This window comes from Triturus cristatus, chromosome 5_2 (assembly GCF_964204655.1).
Source record: "Triturus cristatus chromosome 5_2, aTriCri1.1, whole genome shotgun sequence".
Lineage (NCBI taxonomy): Eukaryota > Metazoa > Chordata > Amphibia > Caudata > Salamandridae > Triturus > Triturus cristatus.
Genome location: NC_140588.1, coordinates 567813699 through 567834254, shown reverse-complemented (window position 1 = coordinate 567834254; position 20556 = coordinate 567813699). Strand labels below are relative to the sequence as shown.

At 49.7% G+C, this 20556-nt stretch overlaps 1 protein-coding gene across 4 annotated transcripts in view; it reads right to left on the bottom strand.

The window, feature by feature from the left end:
* The window catches only part of ELF4 (E74 like ETS transcription factor 4), a 289452-nt gene extending 276866 nt beyond the window's left edge, over positions 1-12586 (bottom strand). Inside the window, exon 1 of one of the 4 annotated variants that reach the window (XM_085607648.1) lies at positions 12274-12586. The gene's annotated coding sequence lies outside the window, so the exon portion shown is untranslated. Of the gene's footprint in view, positions 1-12148 lie in introns of all 4 variants that reach the window. The other 3 variants (XM_085607647.1, XM_085607645.1, XM_085607646.1) reach the window with 3 other exon arrangements.
* Between the last annotated feature and the right edge of the window lie 7970 nt (positions 12587-20556).

The following is a 20556-nucleotide window of genomic DNA, read 5'->3' as shown; positions in this document are numbered from 1 at the left end:
AACCAGGTTCAGCCTTAATAACCAGTCCACCAGACCACTCTCATGAGAGAGCACTATCTCATGCTAGACCTTAGAAGGCTTCGCAAGACATTAGAAGCCCCGGTGTCGTAGCACCAGCAGGTGGACCCTAGCATGACAAGTGTAGGTTAACCTTCAAGGCTTGTCCACCACTATTCATACTGAAGTTCACCTCCAGTCTTGCGGGCAGGTCTATGAAGCAGTACACCCTAGAACAGTGACCCTGTCACTGAGATCACAGGACCCTTGAGAAGGGCCAGCTCTAGGGCGGTGCAACCGGTGTGACCGCACCAGGTGCTCACTTTAGGTGGAGGCATCATTTTTGCAAGTATATTATGGTTCTAAAAGCACTTGCTGCCTCCTTCCTGGCCTCCAGTAATTTTCGGTAACAATAAAAATGTCATGATGATTCAGTTGATTAATGTTCTTCCTAGAGAGAGATCGGAATTTTGTCTAATGGAAGATTTGACTCATGCAAAGGTAGCTCAGAGGGTTAATGTACCTGCTGCAAAGAACATGTACCATGCAGATCACAAAGTGCACATAATGTAAAGAGGCCAGTGGGCTACTGCTTTTGTCACAGAGATCCTTTTGTTACTTGCAGTTTATAAGTTAAAATCCTAACATAGATCAGTGAGCTATTAACTGTCATCTACTCCGCAGCAACACAAGTCACATTTTTTATTAACTTTTGATACGTTTGAGCTACAAACAATTTATTAGTTTAAATGGTCAGATCATGATGCACATCTTGCATCATGAGGCAAATATGGCAGAGCCATTATTATTTTAAAACATTTGGAAACTAGGATTTTTAGCCATTCATGTTTGAACTGCTGTTTTGGAAAAGGGAGAAGTGCTGATGACAGAAACTCCATGGCTCGGAGACAAATGGCTTGTGCTTCCACATTTTATCGTATTTGGGGACATTCTGCGATTAGAAGCATATCCCACTTTGTGAACACATTTTACTGTCAATAACTCATTATAACCTTAAATAATCATGTGTATCCATTGGTTGATAAAACTGGGCAGTGAAACCAAACAAATACAAAAAATTGGGATGTTTGCGCATTCTGGCCACGCCTCTGGCTCTGCCCACTGATCCAATCCTTGGGTTATTCCCGCCCTCTGATTCTCCGCCCACAGTTCCCCGACTTTTTCCCCCACTTCGACCACTGATATATCGTGTTGCTGGATAGTGGGAACATCACACCAGTAAAACGTACCATACCTATGATATTATAAATTCCAATAAACTTAACTAGCAGGTAGCCCACTGTACAACCTGATTAATTAATCATTATCACACTGTTTTAACACGCCCATTTTGTAAATATAGGACCTACATTTACAAACGTTACTAAGGATTCTGCTGCCCACTGATCCAATCCTTGGGTTATTCCCGCCCTCTGATTCTCCGCCCACAGTTCCCCTACTTTTTTTCCCCCACTTCGACCACTGCTATATCGTGTTGCTGGATAGTGGGAACACCACACCAGTAAAAAGTACCATACCTATGATATTATAAATTCCAATAAACTGTTGACTAGCAGGTAGCCCACTGTACAACCTGATTAATGAATCATTATCACACTGTTGTTAACACGCACATTTTGTAAATATAGGACCCACATTTACAAACGTTACTAAGGATTCTGTATGGTCCCGTTATTTGCCAACTGTGTCCACTGGCGGACTCGGAGCGGAGGAGGTCCATGCAGTAAGTCGTGAGGGGGTGACACCATAAGTTACCCGCACCGGGTGACACCAACCCTAGTGACGCCACTGCCACTTCCGAGGCAAGTCAGCAACAATCGATCTCGCTGGTGGACAGCAGCGCTTCGCGCTGCGTTCGCCAGGCGAGACCTAAAAAGATGGGCACAAGTACCCGTCTACCAAGTGTCAATAAGATCGCTCGCTGGGATGATGCATCCGATGCAGTAACCTGGCAGGACACTGTTGAATAATTATTACGTGACCCGGCCTTTCATCCTCACTGTCCAAGAATGATCCCATTTCTAAACACGGTGCCTAATCCGCGAGGCCTGGCCGCACCCCTGGTAGCTCCCCCAGCCATATCAGCCCTCCAGAGGCCGGTCTTACCAGCCAGTCAGATCGCGCCATGCACGGGCTCCTTGGCCCCGGATCGGCCCCCCTAAACTCTGAAGATCGGAGTAAGACTTTCGGTTATTCCGGAGAGGCCTGAAAATCCACTTCTTCATTTCACCCTGAGACTCGGGACATACCACCGTCCCGAGCTCCGGCGGCCTCCCTTCGAACACCAGGCAGGAGAGATGCCAACACCGGACCCAACCGGAGAGAACATCCTGGTCCCAACCACGGCTTTTCCATTTTACCCACAGCGGCGTCTCGGAGAATTGCCAACACCACGCAGCGTGACGCCTCCTAGTTTTTAGGTCTGGCTTGACAGGACAGCCGCCTGCTAACCTGTTGTTACCAATTCTTTAAAATATGTAGAAAGTAAGTGGTCTTACGTTCCACACGAGGAGTATTTCACTCTTGCTGCACCTCAGATTATCTAAAACAAGAGTTTTTATTCCGGAAAAAACCCAAAACGTGTTTTTTTTTTTTTAAACAGTTCCCGGGTTTCCTTCAGGCTTTCTGTGTCTTCTTTCGGTAGCCAGACCTTCTCAGAGTTGGGACACTTCTGCCGAAGTAGCCATGCGCTTCATACATTGTTTTATTATTATTATTATATGCTTTTACCTGCTTGCCTAGGGTATCATTTTGCCCCCCACGAGCACTGCAAGGAATAAGGGTGTTTTACATCGTAAAAGTACACCACATCATTCATTATACACAACATTATTTTTCTCATCGATGCATTTTATTCAGAAAGCAAGCCTTTTCCACTGTAGCCACTTTTTAAAATGTTTTGGTCGGGACTCAAAATGCTTTGCAGTTGGTTAATAGTAATACCTGATATCTAACTCTGATGCTCATATTAAAGGAGCAAAGAGGTATGACAGACATCCTAATCCTAAAGGGAACAAACACAATGAAACCTTTTTGTTCAGTAAAAGAGTCGCAGAGACCATCAGATGGAACTGAAGGGAGGGGGAAGTCTCTGACATAACATCAGAAAACATGTTTACGGATATTGTTTAGAAAAACTCTCGAGCAATTTCTCAGCAAAAGTGGCAGCGACAAAAACAATTGCAGAGCCCGCCACCCAACATGTGGAGAGGCACGCTTAGGTCAGGGACGTCATGCAGGGGGCCCTAACCAATCAGGGTGCCCCCAGTCCCTCCTGAGGCCACCATTCAGACCAAAGCCAATGCAGATCTGTGAGATAAGGGAGACACAGACCCCGCAACACATTCTGCAGGGGGCCATCACTTTATGATACACCACTGGTTTAGTTCAGGCTGATGAGGTCAATGGCGCTGGCACAACACCACTGTCGATTTTGGGTGGGCATTTTGTGACTGGCGGGTGGCAGCCTGCTTCTGGCACTGTCTCAGCCTGGCGCGCAGAATTGAGACGCCTGCACAAATAGGTTTAAAAACCCATCTCACAAATTTTGTCCTGTTTTAACCCTGTTTGTCTCGCCTCAAGTTGCAGGATTTCAGGAAATACCATCCGCTGGCGGACGAGCAGATGACGGCTTTCCCAGCTTCTCTATGGAGGATTGGAGTGCCGGATTAGCAGGGCTAGTGGGAGCATCTTTGAGCAACAACACGAGACGAACCTACCAGCAGCATTTCAGGGATTACAGGATTTTTGCGGGGCGAGCAAGCCCAAGCTGCTCGTCTCTCTTTTCAGCGCGGACGCTGTGCGAATATTTAATGATATTGAGAAACCAGGGCAGGGCAGCTTCTTATGCCAGGGCGCGCGTAACAGCAATTGGTTTCTTTGCGAAGGTGGCAGGGGTTCAGGATCCTGGGGCTAACTTTATGGTGAGGAGGGCTCTGTCTGGGTGGGCCAGACTAGAAGGGCTGAGGAAGGATACGAGAAGGCCCCTTAACGTGCAATTGTTACGGGACATCCTGGCAGTGTTGCAGGCTGTCTGCACATCACGGTACGAGTGCTTTCTGTTCAGGGCAGTTTTTTCATTAGCTTTTTACGGGGCCTTTCGAGTAGGGGAATTGGTAGGGGCGTCTAGGGAGGATCAGACAGGGGGACTGCAATGGCAGGACACTAGGATAGTCCCAGGGAGGTTGGAGGTGGTCTTGAGGCGTTCTAAGACTGACCCACTGGGTAAGGGATCCATTATTTGCTTATCACCGGCCCCCGGCGACTTGGCCTGTCCTGTAGCCAATATGGAGGCCTATTTGGCCATACGCCCCAGCGGGAGGGGGCAGGCGCTGTTTCTTCATGAACAGGGCGCCTGTTTGTCAAAATTCCAGTTCAATGCCGTCTTTAAGCAGGCTTTGGGCGCTCTGGGGCTGGACTGCACGGGGTATTCATCACATTCCTTTAGGATAGGGGCAGCAACCCTCGCAGCGGGAGCTGGGCTGCCGGCTGAGGCTGTAAAGAAAGTGGGGCGCTGGACATCATCATGCTTCAAACGCTATGTGCGACCAGAGTTGCTGTGACAGAAATGGGAGGCAGGTTTCTCGTATGCTGACATGCTTTCTTTTCCATCAATTTTTAGTATGTCGACAAAGGTGATCTGGGTGCTGGGGCATTCATTTGTGCGGCGCGCCACGGTTCGGCTGCGGCAGAGACGAGTGGTGAAACCAGCCGGTTTGAAGAGGGCATCCTTTTTGTGGCGAGGCGTCGGTGGCTTGAAGATCCGGCAGTTGCGCCATCTGGTTGTGGAGACTCAGAAACGCGAGGGACTTCCGTCCCCGGATTTGATCATTCTGCATTCTGCACCCTGGTCCCTCTTGTGGGGTCACTATGGGTTCTGGAATTACAGGAGGAAGCATAGGCGGTGGCATAGGTGCTAGTAATGGTACTACAGGGGCAGGAAGCACAGGTGTGGGCAAAGGAGGCACAGGAGCAAGGGGCATTGCTGGCGCAGGTTCTATCACCTGCTGAGGTACGGCCGGCTGACACTCCTGCCCCCCTGGAACGGCCTCATCACCCCCTTTCGACTCTTTCCTCCTCTTGACCCTTTTTGCCTTCTTAACCAACGGCGGAAAGGCCGCCTTCGGCGGTACTATCGCCCTTCGCGGGCGTTCCGGCACCACCGGCTCTGTAACCCCCTCACTGTCTGACTCGGGAGCCTCCCCCCCCGCGTCCTCCTCACTGTCCTCATCCCTACTCAACTTCGCTAGCACCAATTTTAATAGCTGTGCTATCTCGGAATCCCCCCCTTTTCTCTTCTGATTCCTCTTGGGAGGCATCCTGCCCCGGCTGGATCAGGCGATTAGGTATCCTGGGCGGCCCCACGACGCTCCCCCTTCTACCCAAATTACGAGGGGAAAAAACGAGACGCACCCTACAAGCAGTTCTCAACGTAGCAACGCTGCAATGAACGGATTCTGAATTGCTTCACCCCACTGACCCCGCCTATGGGCGCTTAAATACAAAATGCAAGCACTGGCTCACGCAGGCACGCTATTTTTCTCTGCTGCGACCGATCGGATCGTACCCGAGCCCTCCCCGGCACCGATTGTGAGCTGCAACGGGATCTGTTTCCCGCTCAAACGCTCGCACCGATGCGAACCACAACACCACGCCGCGGACTACTCCCGGACCCCGGTCCCGTGTAGAACGAAAGCAGCACACCACGCTACCCAATCCCCGACTAACACTTGCTTTGCCCCCCGGAGAACCAACCCACACGCCTCGCCCGCAGCCCAGATGCTAGGGGAGCAGGACCCACCAACTCGCCCTGAGCCCCGTGGGAGCAGTACATAAAATTAACACTGCCGCCCGCAGAACCCCGGACGATGGACCCGAATCCTCACCCCTCCCAGCACCTTACCTGACCTTTTCACCGGACCCGACACCAAGCTCCGTTGCCACCTCGAGACCCCACCAGCATGCACCGAGTAGCACAACAACCGCGCAATCCGCAGTCCGCCGACCCGCCGACAAGATCCACGACCAACAGGAGGCCCCAACGATTCGCCAACCAGCGCCTACGCCCCCACGATAGTCCACGCCACGAGATTCGGAGTCGTCGTCGTCTTCGCAGTAAGAGAGGATGAGTGGAGGCGAGAACCGGGCCTAAATAGCCCCTACGCCCCACCTCCACCCATCCTGACCGGAAGCGTGCGCTCGCCCAACGTCGCTTTGCCCCGGAAGAACAACCGCTGCCCGGCAGCCAATCGGCTGCTGGCCACGCCACCGAGAAGGGGGGTGTGTCGCACGGGCGGGGGGAGCCGGGTCCTAAGGGCGCGCTTCCGGATGGTCGCGCTTGGCAATTTTGTCCTGTTTTAACCCCAAGCCTACCTGGGCATTTTCAGGCCCCGGGCTCCAGCTCGCCCCGGAGGATGCCAGCGGCTCTCACCTCTTCTGTTTTTTCATCCTCCTGTTTCCAGGGGTGTTTGTCTGTAGGGTGCAGGTGGCTTCTGTGGCTGGCTTTATCTTCTGTAGGGTGAAGGAGATGGGTCTGGGCCAGAGGTTCAGGATTTAGAAGGATTTCCCAGGACTGTCTTCACAAAGGATGCCCGAAGGCAAAGGCGGGTTTGAGCTCTTGGCACAGTTATCACTTGTAAAACTGTTGGTACGCTCACCAGTCATGGAGTGGTAAGTATGTAAGCACAAAGAACTGTTGTCCCAAAGGCAGTGCAATTCTAACCTTGGGACACAGGAATGTAGTAAATTATATGTCGCCGGGGTTTCTGAATACTGCAGTTTTGGAAGTAGGCTTTAATCCTTAATGAAAGTGTAAAAAAATATGACCCGAGATGTGTTTTTCTACAAATAAATGGTTCCCTGTTTTTTTAAAGTCAGGGCTGTTGCAATTTGCTGCGTCCTGGACCAATAACCAATTGATAATCTTTCGGGACAGATAACGGGCGTGCAGACAAGGCAGTGCTTAAACGGGAAAACATTTAATGACTCAGACGGGGCCTGAGTAAAGCTGGAGGCCATGCATGGGGTGTGTGTCACGAGCAAGCAGAGTGTGTGGAGTAGACGGCTACTTTTCTTGCGAAGTGCATGATTAAGCATTAATGGCCTTTTGGCGCTATAAGAATGACATGTACAGTTTATAAATAGGTGCACGTTATCTGAACTCTAACAAAAGAGCTATTTATGTCTCTGTCTTTTCCAGATTACAGGTGTGTGAGAACCAGTGCAAGCACGTGCACTGGAAAAACCTGGCATTCGGTTGCGAAATTTTGGAATCTCAAAAGAACAAAGTTTTACTTGCAAGGAAAACCAGTTTAAGGACATGTTTTTAAAAGCTTTTAGACAGGAATTCTGGGTTGGTTTCAAACAGTAGCAGTGAACTAAGCAGAGCCTTAAACTGCCTATTGGAACTTAGATTTTTAGCATAATATATGTTCTCTGTGGATAGACTCGCAGTTGTTTTCTCAAGTTGCCGGAATCTGTTTAGACTGCGTCTCCCAAGGCCAACATAACATCTGTCCGACGACTCATGCAGCACTAGCTGGACTCAGTGCACGCAGTCCACAATGGGTAAGACGCATCTATGGAAAGACCCTTGCCTAAGTGCAAATCCCTCGGTTCTGCTTACATCATCGGTTATGGTGGGCATTGCCCATATGGTTTTAACCAGCCTAACCAGATTTGCTGAGTCTCGGCCAACCATCTCAACCTCATTTTTGCTGCTTGTAATTTTAGCCAGCCGAGGCATCTGTGCACTGACAGGAGGCGACCAGTCAGACAGACAATCTGCATCCTGTTCCATCGTGAGCCGAACTTGCACAATAATCTGGGTGTTGTCCACATGTAAATGTAATTAGCAGTAGAAGGTATGCATTGAAAAACAAAGGTAAGAATGCCGGTTACTGTGGGTATCTTGAGCCCTGGTTTTTCAAAATCAGACAACGTAAAAATGATTGGACCCTCTCAGCAGAAAGGTCTCTGACCATTCAGTGACCTCATGGAGTAGGCCGTGGTGTTTGACGGCGTCAAAGGTCACCAAAAGGTCAAAAATATCTAGGTCCCCAACAGTGTTCTAATGAGCCATACATCTGACTCATCCTTGGCAATGATGTGCCCCTTCCAGAATAAGAAGCTTTCTTCAGATACTTGAAACTGTTGTTGGATTCAAAGAATTGGTTTGCTTGAACTACAACTCATTTTTCAGCAATCTGGAATGGGAGACTGGAAATGTGTGGAAAACTGCTTGGGTGTTCTGGGTCCAAATTCGTTTTTTTATCCTTTTTTTGCAGATGCAATTGAAGAATACCCGTTCGCACAGAATTGTTCCCCCGATCGAGCACAACAGATGGTATTCTTTGGGTTCCAAACAATGTTTTGCATAATGCCATCAAGGGCTGTCCTCACACTTTGAAAGAAGGAACAAACGTCATAAAATACGCCAATGTTAGAAGCTGGAAGTCTGAGAAAACAGGCCCAGGTTTAGTGTAAGGGGCCTTCATGGCCAAAACTAGTAACTCGGGTTCCTGCCATGGGAGATCACCAGGGCTTTAAATGGGCAGGTGCTGTCCGGTACAGAGTACCTGCTCTTCTTTCATTTGAAAGGGAGAGTACCTGCACATCTCAGCACTTTTGCAGTACATTTAATGCAGTACCTACACTTTTCAGGAGAAAATAGGCACTCTAAATAGTGAATACCTGCAGTTTTTATATTTCCCTTTTAAGCACTGGCAACCACACTCTACTCTCCACAAGACATATCTTCATATATGTCATTAATTCTTCTAATATTTGCCTGCAGGTCACTGTTTCAATGTTACAATTCCTACATTGGATGGTTTTTAGAAGGAGCGTTGATGCTGTCTGGCACCCTGACACATAGTGCTCTTCCTACACACCCCTTTCTTCTACGGGGTACCGATGTAGTTTCTCAACCTTTTATAGACACTAAAGACCCTTTTAAGATTATCTTCAGCAAATTCTGTACGAAGTTACATTATTAAATTGCACCATGAGAAAGAAACCAAGATTTCTGAAACATGTTGGATATGCTATTGTAGTGACAGGGTTTGAAATATAATTAAGAAGGGGTTGGAATACTTTTTTGACTGGATGGAGAAAGAAACATTAGAAGGCATTGGATTCTTTAATTGAAAAACTAAGGTCGTCTTAGTATATTTTTGAATTTAAGAGCACTAAGAAAGTGCCTTCCTCATAAAAAGTTTGTGCCAACAGTTTCATTGGTACTTCCTCTCCAGCTGGCTTGCGAAACCTGACGGTTGGATAGGCCAGCTCATTTTTTAAACCTAGAATACAGCAAACAGTTAAGAGTGGTTTAATTGGATATTTGTGAACAAATTGGATGTACCTCTCTTGGATTGGAAAGAAACTGCTAGATAGCAAGATGGTCAGGATGATCAGAACAGATACTCATATCGCATTGGGTCTGTATTGATCATCATCATGCATGCCAACTGGGCTTCCTAGCGGTCAGCAAATCAGACTTCAGGACCAGGTGGGTGATGGATCAACAAAACATTTTACGCGCGAGACGGCGTGGGCCTGAGGATTATGCAGCTATGGATTAGCGCTTCACATGCAATATTGCCGGGCGGATGTGTGCCGCAGTTGGTTGCTAAAGGCTTTCCGCTACACTTTTGCTGAGGTTTTGTAAAACGTTATGCGTCTCAAAATTATTCAATAAGACGCACATCGGTTTGGGGTCATTTGAAGACCAGGTTTCTATTACAACAAGCAAAATGGAGCTACTGCATTTTGATGAAATCTCCATTTTCACTTTTCCCACTGTTGACAATCCAATTACTAACCTAAAACGTCTTACTACCGGAACTCACCTTACTGAGGTTGCATCTTTTCCTGATAACTAAATGATGCCACCGTAACATTTTCTATGGTGCTAGGGCAGGAGCGTCTGTACAAAAGCCATGATCATGGAAAAGAGACTGTTACACTGTAGAGTAACATGGTAAAAAGTGAGCCAGGTGTGCTGGTTCTCTATGGCTATCCTGCATCAGACCATGACGACTATATTTACATCAGTGGGCCCGATGCTCTAGTGCTTAGGCCTCGTGATGGGTACTTTGGAGTGCGCCTACGCTGCTCTCCTGTACTGCAAGTGCAGCCTTTCTTTACCAATTTACCTGCAGGAGGCCCAGACGAGGGAGGAGCCAGGCTGAAACGCGTCTCTGCTGACAGCTCATACCTCTGAGCCTGCAGGTTTCAATAAAGACGTTGTTGTGTGGGGCCTGCGGATTGATTTCAGAGGCCTCCAAACAGTCTGGCTATAATCTTGATGCCTAACCAACACACCTCTCGTCAGGTGTGTAGACTTTGACCGCCATAACTCCTGACCTGTGCTAATCTCCGCCTGCCCGACAGGTGTGGCAACAAAAGCAGGGCCCAGTAATCCTTCTCGCAGAGGTCACGAGCAATGACTTCACAGCAGGCCCAACCCAGGCGAGGCCGAGCCCTGATCCGGCAACTGGTTACGCCAGTCGCTGCAAGGCAGAGAGACCGGAGTAACCAGTTGGGATGCACAGAGCATGCAGGTCGGGCATCAGGGCTCCTTTCCCTCTATACTCACACCCACGCAGCTCAGAGAAGGGTTCCCTGCTAACTTTGGGCTTTAACAAAAGGGAAACTTAAAAATGCATGTGATATCAGCGAAGTAGCAACAGATGTATACATGTGTGTAGAGAGAGAGAGAGAGAAGAGATATTTCTTGAAAATGTACAAGCACACATATCAAGCCCTCAATAACAAGTGTTTTTTAGATTTTGTTTAAAAACATGCAGCTGGGAAAATGCTAAAATGTGCAATAATCCAATAACAAGTGCCATAACGCCAATTCCCCTCCCCCCCCAACCCATTGAGGGTTGAAATCCCAGCACTGGCTACCAGACATGAATCAAATTCAACCTCCCAGCATTTGCATTCTGATTGTAAAATTAGATAAACAGAACTACAAATACCACAATAAAAAAACACTGCATGGGCCTCTCATGCACTGAATTTGAAAAACTCAAGAGATCTGTGTAAAGCAATATGGCAGCATCACACCCTCGCTCTCACATCACTCGAATGCCAGATGACTCCATGTCACCAGATACACCAGTTGTCCGCCCAGGGATTTAATTTAACAATCTAATGCATTCTGGGAGTTGTCGTCTTTGTTCACTTCTATTGAATTATCTAGAACAACAGAAGCGGAAAGCAGTCATCTGTAAACATCAGGAACTGGCCATGGCATCCCTGATGACGTGAAGTGACCCCATAACCCTGTACATCAGGTCTCTGCAGAAAGCAAAGCTCGTTCCTGGTAACCAGTAGGTCGAAAGACCTTGGACATGGCAATGTTGGCTCCTTTGAAATTAGAGGCGTGAGGGGGGGGGGGGTTGTGAGTACAGAGGAGAAAGGTTACCTTTTAACTAAAAATTGGTGAAGTGAGGCTCAGACTCCGTCAAGAGGCTACTTCTGGGGCTGTGAGGTCACCGGACCCTCGGCTCCCACCAGCCCCGGGCAGGGTGACACATGCACAGGTCTGGGGTTAACGATAGGTTCACTGACAACAACCAAGGGCCATAAACTGTTGCTTATTAACAGGGACAGGCGATGCAGCCGGGAGACGAGCGCACCACCGGCTGCAGGCAGCCCCGGGCTACATGGAAGATGCCTGCCTCGACCCCCAGCTAAACTCAGATACGATCACAAGACAGCTGCATAAAACACACTGTGCAACACAACAAAGGGGTGTTTGGACGACTGTACACATCTTATATGGAGAGCGGTAGACAAAGAGGTCTAGTGACGATAGACCGCCTGCCCGACCTCCTCCAAGCACGTTTTGGAAAGGATAGGCGAGGTGAAAGGTAAATACGCATGGCCTCTTCCTGGGCATTGCATGTAGGGCTATATGCCCCCGCCCTTACAGAAATTAAATGCACAAACAAAGTACAGTAACTTTAAGCCAGGTATCATACCTGTAGATGTCAAATGCAGCGTGGCAGATGCCTGGCGAAGTAAAACGTGAGAGTGGAAGATCCCCTGAAAGCTGGGGATAATGTGATATACCGCCCCCCCCTCCCCCCTCCCAGCACAGAACACCAGAACAACTTACGTTTCAAACAAAAATAGACTGTTCCATATCTGATAAAGAGTTCTGACAGTTCTTCAGCGCCTGAAAGCCTGGCTTCCCACAGCAGCGCGCACACACGGGGCCCCCACCCGCTGGCAGCCACATACCTCAGGGGGGCCCGGCTCTCGCCTCCAGGGCCACGTCCAGGTGCACAGGGAGCATCCAGCGGAGAGTGAGAACCGCTGCTCTTGGAGCGCGCAAAACCTAGGAAGACGTATCACTCCTTGCGACCAGGGGGTTCCGAGAAGGGTCAGTCAGTCAGCCACCGCCGCCTCCGAATGTTCCACTTTCCAAACAGAAGAAACAGGCTGAGTCCGAAAAGCAGAAGTGCAACTCCCAGCAGCGCCGTGCGTGACTCAGAAGGCGAGTCAGCCGTTTCAGGGTGAGGTCCTCCTCCCACGGCGCCGAGCGCCACCCCCTGCGCGGGCCGGGCCTGCGGGAGCAGGTGAGGCGAGGCGCCCCTACGGGGGGCAGGGGTGGGGGCGTCTCCCGCGGAGGGGGAGAGCAGGGCGCGCGCACTGCACGCAGGGGGTTTCCGGGAGCTGGGAGGGGCTCCCCGCGAGCATCAGATACCAGTGTCCGCAGAGGCCAGGGAAGGTTTGGCGCACGCTGTCCACGGACAGGACCAGGGAGAAGTCCCAAGGCTGAGATACTCTCCGAACGAGCCCGCGGGAGCTGGGACAGGCTCCCGGGGGTGATGAACTACGTACTGCCGCAGAGAATCGCGGGAACTGAAAGGGGCTCCCTGGAGGGTGTACTGGGATGTCCGAGAGGTGGAAGAGACTCTTCGAGAGGACCATATACTGTCTGTAGAGAGATCCAGCGAGAGGCTCTGAGGGGTGATCAGCCACTGTCCGCAGAGAACCCCGGAGGTGGGAGAGGCTCCTTGGAGGGCGAAGAGTGTACTGCCCGCAGACCGGGCGGACGCGGGACGGGAGAGATTCCTAGAGAGGACCAGATGCTGTCCGAAGGGAGAGCCACTGTCCACAGAGAAGTCCGGGAGGTGGGAGATTCCTAGAAAGGGCCTGGCTTATTCCGCAGAGGGCCTCGCGGCACTGGGGGAGGTTCCAGGATGAACACTGTCCGCAAGGAGCCCCCCCGAGGGGAATACGCCCCCCTCAGGAAAGATCAGACACACTCTCTACAGAAACCACCCCGCCCGGGCGGTGGGAGAGGCTCCCGAGAGGATCATACATATCAATTGTCCACAGAGAGCCCCGGGGAGGTGGGAGAGGCTCCCAGAAAATATATGAGAGGCAAAACAACTGTCCCCAGAGAGCCCGCGGGGCGGGCTGAGCCCAGCTAGGGCTACGGACGGCTCTTTTCTTTCCCCGATACGTATATTTGCCTCACACAAGTGGCAGCTAGACAAGCTGGTGACCCCCTCCGCAGGGATATGCATCCCGTTAAGACCAATGGAGGTGTGAAGAGAGGGACACAGAAGGGCGCGCAGCAATACGAGTTAAAAGACCGGCCAACGTTAAGCTCCAAAGAAGTAAACCATCCCAAGAAGGACTGACTCCAAAGAGGAAGAGGCCGTGAGCCGGGCACACCTGATGCGTCTTTTTAGGAGGCGCACGCATGCAAAAGGTCTGAGCCCTGCAGAGCATTGTTAATTTGTCAGGCAAGCTGTGCGTTTTATTCGTGTTTGTGGGCAATCACTGCGTCATGTATGATCGAATACAGGGGAGTGCATTCGTTTAATTAAATCCATCTCTGGCCGTTGCACACTGAAATTGTCCAGCCTCCCAGGTGAATGTCCTCCTCTTCCATCCAGATCTTGGCAGTACCCTTACAATAGGCATCAATGTGTGCCAGGGTCGGATTGGGATAATAGTTCGGCCAGGGCGCTCACCAAAAAAGTGGCCCACATTCCCGGATCGTCCCTTTCATGGATCACCATCTGGTTAGTCTCATTAGACTACTTTTTTAGAGAAAAGTTTGCTAAATTAAATATTTTAAATCTTCTAGTGGCACACTGGTTCAGGAACCCCTTTCTATGGCTGCATAACATCTTTTCTGTCTGACAGCATAGGAGCCTCTGATCATTAGACCTAGGAAGCTCGTCTTTCTGCTCACAGTTTACAGGTTACGTTCAGTTCATGATATAATGCACTACTTAATTCAGCTTTACTCAGTTACCTCCAGTCAGGGGCCCATCTGGTGTTGCCACACGAGTGCACTTACTTTAAGCCTCGCTGACATCTTCTTACTCTGTACTGTTCATTTAAGTTTTGTTGTAAATGCTCGTTTACAGCACTGACATTGTTCCACTCTGTAATTTCTGTACTTTTGTAGGCACAGTTGTGTGCAGCGCTTAAGAATTGACGGTAAAGCCATATCCAATTATTTAAGCTCAGCACCCCTCCTAACAAGGCCTAAAAGACACTGGGGCTGAGGTGACAACAACTGGCCGCTTCTCTTACCCCCACCCAGCCCACCATAGCCTGAGGTGAGAATGGCAGTACTGCCACAAAATCAACTCCTCCCTTGCCCCCCCCCCCCATGGAGGCCCCTACATAGTCACACCCTCCCCCCTAACCTGAAGATCATGGCCCGGCAGTGGGTGACACTGCTCCTGGCCAGGCAGACCCCACAAGGCAGGGGACCAAGGCTAGAATGCCTGTAAGGCCAGAGCAACACCAGGCCCTCCGCCTCAATTTACAGCAGGTCAAGAGAGTGCCCAGGATGCTGGCGCCATGTTACAGAGGCCTGGGGAAGACAGTAAGTCTCTTGGGCAGGTTTACAGGGGCCCAAAAAACGGGCCCACTGGTGCCCTTAAAGCACCGGCCGATCGCCCAATGCCCGACTGCCCACCTTCCCAATCCGACCCAGATGAGCACTAGCTTATCCACCTCATAACACATCTGCCAGTCCAATGGAGCGGTGTCTCCGAGCTCACCTCCATCTGTGCCCCCTGGGTCTGCCTGCTCCCTGAAATGGGCGCACACTTGGTATCTGTCCAACCAGTTCCTCTCTCCCGGCTGCCCTGAGGTCAGTAGCACATATACAACCACAGATTCAAGGCACTTACATACACCCCGGAGTACTTGGCGCCTAAACTGATCATCTCAGGTGGAAAAAGATCACCAAGAAGCAGATTAAATCCCCGGACTCGACACCCCCACCTTCAAGAAAATATCATCATGGAAGCGTGCTTTAGCTGGACAAGCCACAAAGATTAGGAACTCTCTGCCAGCCCGCCTTCGCTTAGCCTGCTCACCAAAATGTTTGCAACGAACCTAAAGCGGCACGCATCACATATACTATAGTCGATGTTGCCACAACATGAGGCTCCCCCGATGTTCGCAAGTAAGGGTTGAATATGGTAGGCCTCTCTTCAAACACTAGATACTGCACCTCTCCACCCCCATTAAAAGAGTCGCACTGGATTCATTGTAGGCGCTGTATTTGATACTTTTGGTAGACTGCAACGTATGTGATATTTGCAAACTCTCTCTGGCGTGCTCTGCCACCATTTTGAGGGTCATGGCCCTGCTAAATAAAGAAGCACATACATTTAGCATGGACAATCCCACCTCTCCTTGAAGCGGAATGTGGCAGCAGGGCAGGATATTTTACCCTGCTTTCAGGTGTTGCCCTTGCTAAAGATAGCACCACCTTTATGGGTTACCTGTTGTAATGATTTTGTTTTTTGTAAAACTAGGCCAAGTGAGCTGTCGGGGAGAACCCCAACAAAGGCCAATCAGGGAACCTAATTCCACTGCCCCTTAGCCTCGATCAGAGGAATTTATAGCTCTCTGAAATTTAGTTTGCTCATGTACCGTTTTTCAAAGTGGTCTTGTGACCCTCGCTTTAATAGTAGTGTCACACTCACAGATGCTTTCTTCTGTATCTGAACTTCACCTCAGCTAATTCGTCCTTCATCTGCTCAGAGGATTTAATTACCACCTCTGTGTACAGATCACTTGTTTTTACAAACTTTTTATCGTTCCCCAGTGGAAACCCTCTATCATGGATGGAGTTGAGGTGTAAAATCAGTATTAGAGCAGGGAGGGAAAGGGTGTAGCCCTTTAAAAACACCGACTATATCTCACACCCTCAATGTAGCCCTAGTGAAGATCAGGAGTGCATCCCAATGATCCGCAACTGCCTGTCCAGCAAGAGGGCAATCGGTAATGGGCGATCTGTGATTGTATGATCAATGAAGCAACTATTGAAAGGAAGGTTATCCCAGCTTACTTTTAGGTCCAAGAGGGGGGGGGAAAGAAATGTATGGTGTAATAACCTCTTAACCGACCTATATTTCTTTGGTGTCAATAAATGCTGAGCAGAAAATCTTAATGCAAATACATCAATAGTTCCCCATAACCGAAAGACTCGTTGTCTACAAGATCATTTTACTTTTAGTTTTTTGTTTTTATTTATCAAAAATATCAAAATACATTATTATTTCATTTCTATAATTTCTCTTGTAGTTTGCAGTAAATCCTAAAACATATATGTACATACAATCATTGATGTAAACATAATATTCATAGATATCAAGTCATAGTTATTTAGACAAATAAGAAAACCCCAATTAGCACCATAAGTTCTCCATTCTCACCTCACAGACGTACTTACATTCTAACAGTCATACCGCACAATAAAGAGAGAGAAAAGAAAAGAAAAAAGCAAAAAACCTTAACTGTTAAGCAGTTGTGTGTATAATAAAATAATTAAACTGGGATATAATTATTTTTGTTTGTTTCCCAGAATCAAGTATAACAAATAGCAAATCAAAATGTGTTTCCTCCTTTATTCTGATTTAGTCGATCCTTGTCGGGTTTGGCGTCCAGTTATGTTGTAGCTGGTCTACGTACGTTTCGGTGAACTGTATTTTGGTATCACCTTCTTCAGGACCAATAAACAAACAGTTTTTTATTTCAGTGCTACAAAGGGGAATATTGTAGGCGAGACATCAGAGGTCTTCATATTCTCATCGCCCTATGGCTTCCAATCAAACGAATATTATACCATAAAAGTGTCCACAATTAGTATAATCCTTGATATCTGTAGTAGGTCACATTAATGATTTCTTTCGTTTGTTATAATTTTGTGTGTCCCAGGGAGACACGGGTGAGCTAGGAGTTGCTCGTCTATTTCTTTGGTGATGCTATGCCTCGAGCTGTAGTCGCGCGGATCCTCTGTGGCTGCACCTTCCATCCAAGGTTTTCCTCTCTGTGACACCAAAAGAAATATAGGTCGGTTAAGAGGTTATTACTCCATACATGATCAATGAAGCAACCATCAATAGCTGGTTCTGCAGGCAACAGTTACTTTTCCTGAGTCGACTAAATGGTCGGCAGCCTTCACCCTCCCCCTTCGGCTCAAGATTAATTCATAGAGGAAGAAAGGCAGATGGCAGACTGAAGAAAACGTCATAACTTTTGAAGAGAAAAACTGATAGAATCAGAAAAAGCCTTAAAACTCACAGGCAGATGAAACACAAGAGGCAAGATTTTTTTGGGTGTCAACTATGGAAAAACCCACATTTTGACGCACTAGTCAACAATTCCAGGTTTCTCTATATAGTGTCTTAAAATTATTGACCCAGGAACAGGAAGTTGCAAGGAGGAAATAAAAGTAGCCCATGTTAGTTTGGGAAAAGGGAACTGCATGTATAAAATGCAGGATATGTTACCCAGTGGTGGTTGCCATGGGGTAGTTATAGTTAGGACCTTGTTTCCTTAGGAAATGCATTTTTTGTGTTGCTAATAACTTTAGTTCTATTTGACAAATCTCCACAAAACTTTGAAAAAAAGTTCTCCTGTTTTGCCAAGTTTGCGCATGAAACGTTTCGGGGTGATCCACCAAGCGGGGGTCGAGAAATGAGGGTGCTCTCAAAACGCATTTTCCCCATTCATTTTCCCATAGGAACTTTAAACACAGCTACAGCCGAAACAGCTGAACTGATTTACACCACATTTTGGCAGAAAGCTAGATCTAGTTCCAGAAAGAGTGCTTTTTGTATTTTAGTGTGAATTCGTTTAGTAGTTTTTGTTCAATTAGTGCTCACAACTTCGTATATCTAGGGACGCGGAGGCTCCATTGATCCCGATAGATTTCAAAGTGAGATCTGATTGACTGCCACCACCTCAACCAGGAAGTAGTGGCAGCTGTCCTAGGACTTGGGACTCTCCTGATTCAAAAAGAAAAATGCAAAAGAAAAGACATAAGAGGGCAGGGTAGGAATACCCTGATCCCCTAAGCCTGGTAATGAGGTCTGGAGCAGGGGTCTTCAAAGTGTAGGGCGCGACTCCCAGGGGGGCCGTGGTGTGATGGATAGGGGGTCGCGCATTCCCAGTCACACTTCTGCCCAGGCCCATAGGACTACAAGGGATTCAGCCGCCCTCCTCCCCGTCGTGTGTCTCATCTCCAGCTGCTGTGGGCTCCGCTGGGGTGTGTCTGCCGTCTTATCTCCAGCACGCCTGAGTGTTTCACTGGTCTTTAAAGACCATTTGCATCTTTACATACCTTTTGAAAAACTGGTTACCGAGGCTTAATTTTTTTTCTAGTTCAAGTACCCCCCTGGGCCCTCACTCTGCCTATTCTTTACATTTGTATTTTACATTTACTGTAGTAGTGTGAGAATGCATTTCATGATAAGAAATATAAAGTAAATTAATCCTGGCGATATCCTGTCCTTGTTGAGGGGACTGTGTCGGGGAACCCGAGCTGAGGCGCCACCCGTTTTTCGGGCTCGAATCGGACCCCGGACACCGGTGGGAGCACCGATCGAAGGTTGCGGCCTTCTCCTCGCCGGCCCCCCGGATTGGAGTAGTGGGGCGATCCGGGGACAAAGTGAACAACAGCGGCGGGCAAGGCTGGGCGACTTGCGTACCCCGCACTTTCACTTTCGCTTTTGCGCCCTCCTTGCCCTCAAGCGAGGTAGGGTTGCGGAGCGGGGTGCGGTGGAGTGGTCTTGTCCAAGTGCCCGGCTGACCCGCCGGCTGTGGGTTGACCTGCGGTTCGGTGGTCGCCCCCACCCCCCCCCGGAGCCCGTGAATTGGTATAGCGGCCCGTTCGAGGAGCTTGGCACGACGGTGGGAGAGCAAGCATGTCCACCAAACAAGATGGCGACCGGGCGAAGGTGAAGACGACCCGCCGTGGCACGGCGCACCAAGCTAACAGTATGGACCGCTACACTCTCCAGAAGGGTTCTCCGGAGACATCGCGCACATCCCCGGCGGGCCCGACGGAGGCATCTGCTCAGCCTGTGGATCTGACCCTCCGGGACGTCATGGGCGCCATCGCAGAGATGAAGGCCTCGGTGGGCCAGCGTTTCGACACCCTAGCGCAAAAAATAGACTCGGTCCTGGTGGATGTGAGCCTTGTGAGGGCAGACTTGTCCAAAACGAATGACCGGGTCGATTCCCTGGCCCACACCGCAACGAGCCTCACGACGGACGTGGTGGCCCTCCAAAAGGAGGTGCGCCGGCTTGGCCAGGCGAGCGCCCTGATGGACCGGCGACTGGAGGATTCCGAGGGTCGGGCCCGGAGGAATAATGTCCGTATTGTGGGGGTGCCGGAGGGACGAGAGGCGGAGGCGGCAGATCTTTTTGTGGAAGAATTGATCCTTACCCATCTCCAGCCCCGGGGGCTGAGTAAGCTTTTTGCGGTGGAGCGTGCTCACCGGGTCCCTGGGGGCAGACCTAAGACCGGTGCCCCGCCGCGGCCTCTCATTGCCCGGATTTTTAACTTTCGGGACAGAGATGCTATCCTCCAGACCTCCAGGCAACAGGGACCGGTCAAGCTTGACAACATGGATGTGCATTTCTACCCAGACTTTACTCCGGCGGTTCAGAAGCAGAGACAGAGCTTTCTTGGTGTTAAACGTCGCCTACGGGACCTGAACCTTAAGTACTCAATGCTTTTTCCAGCTAAGCTGAGGGTGGAGGTGGATGGTCGCACGCACTTCTTTGACCGGCCCGAGGCGGCTGGGGACTGGTTGGACACTCTGCCCGGAGATCGGGGCCGGGGGGGCGGGGGGGGGGCGCGGCTGGCGAGGAGGGCCCGCCGGATCAGAATTGAGGGGTGACTGAATAGGCCTTGCTCTGGACGATGTTCCTTCCCCATTTATTGATTGCATATGTTCCCCTCCTATGGAGGTCGTGCGGGATCTGTTGGGGGCTTCCCTCCTCCTCTGGGGGACTAGTTAGTTTTTAGCTATGGGGCGACAGGCACACTGCACTTTGGGGGGGCTGTCTGGGCTCATGCAGGGGTGCAGGGAGGGGGGAGTTCTGTTGGGATGGGGGGGTGGGGGGGGTGTGTTGTTTGTTTGCACCGCAAGGCAAACCCGCTACTGTATTGTTGTTTTTAAGATGCTCTGTGGGGGACGACCGATTGTTTCGACGTATGATGGGGGGTAGGGATTTGACTGTGTT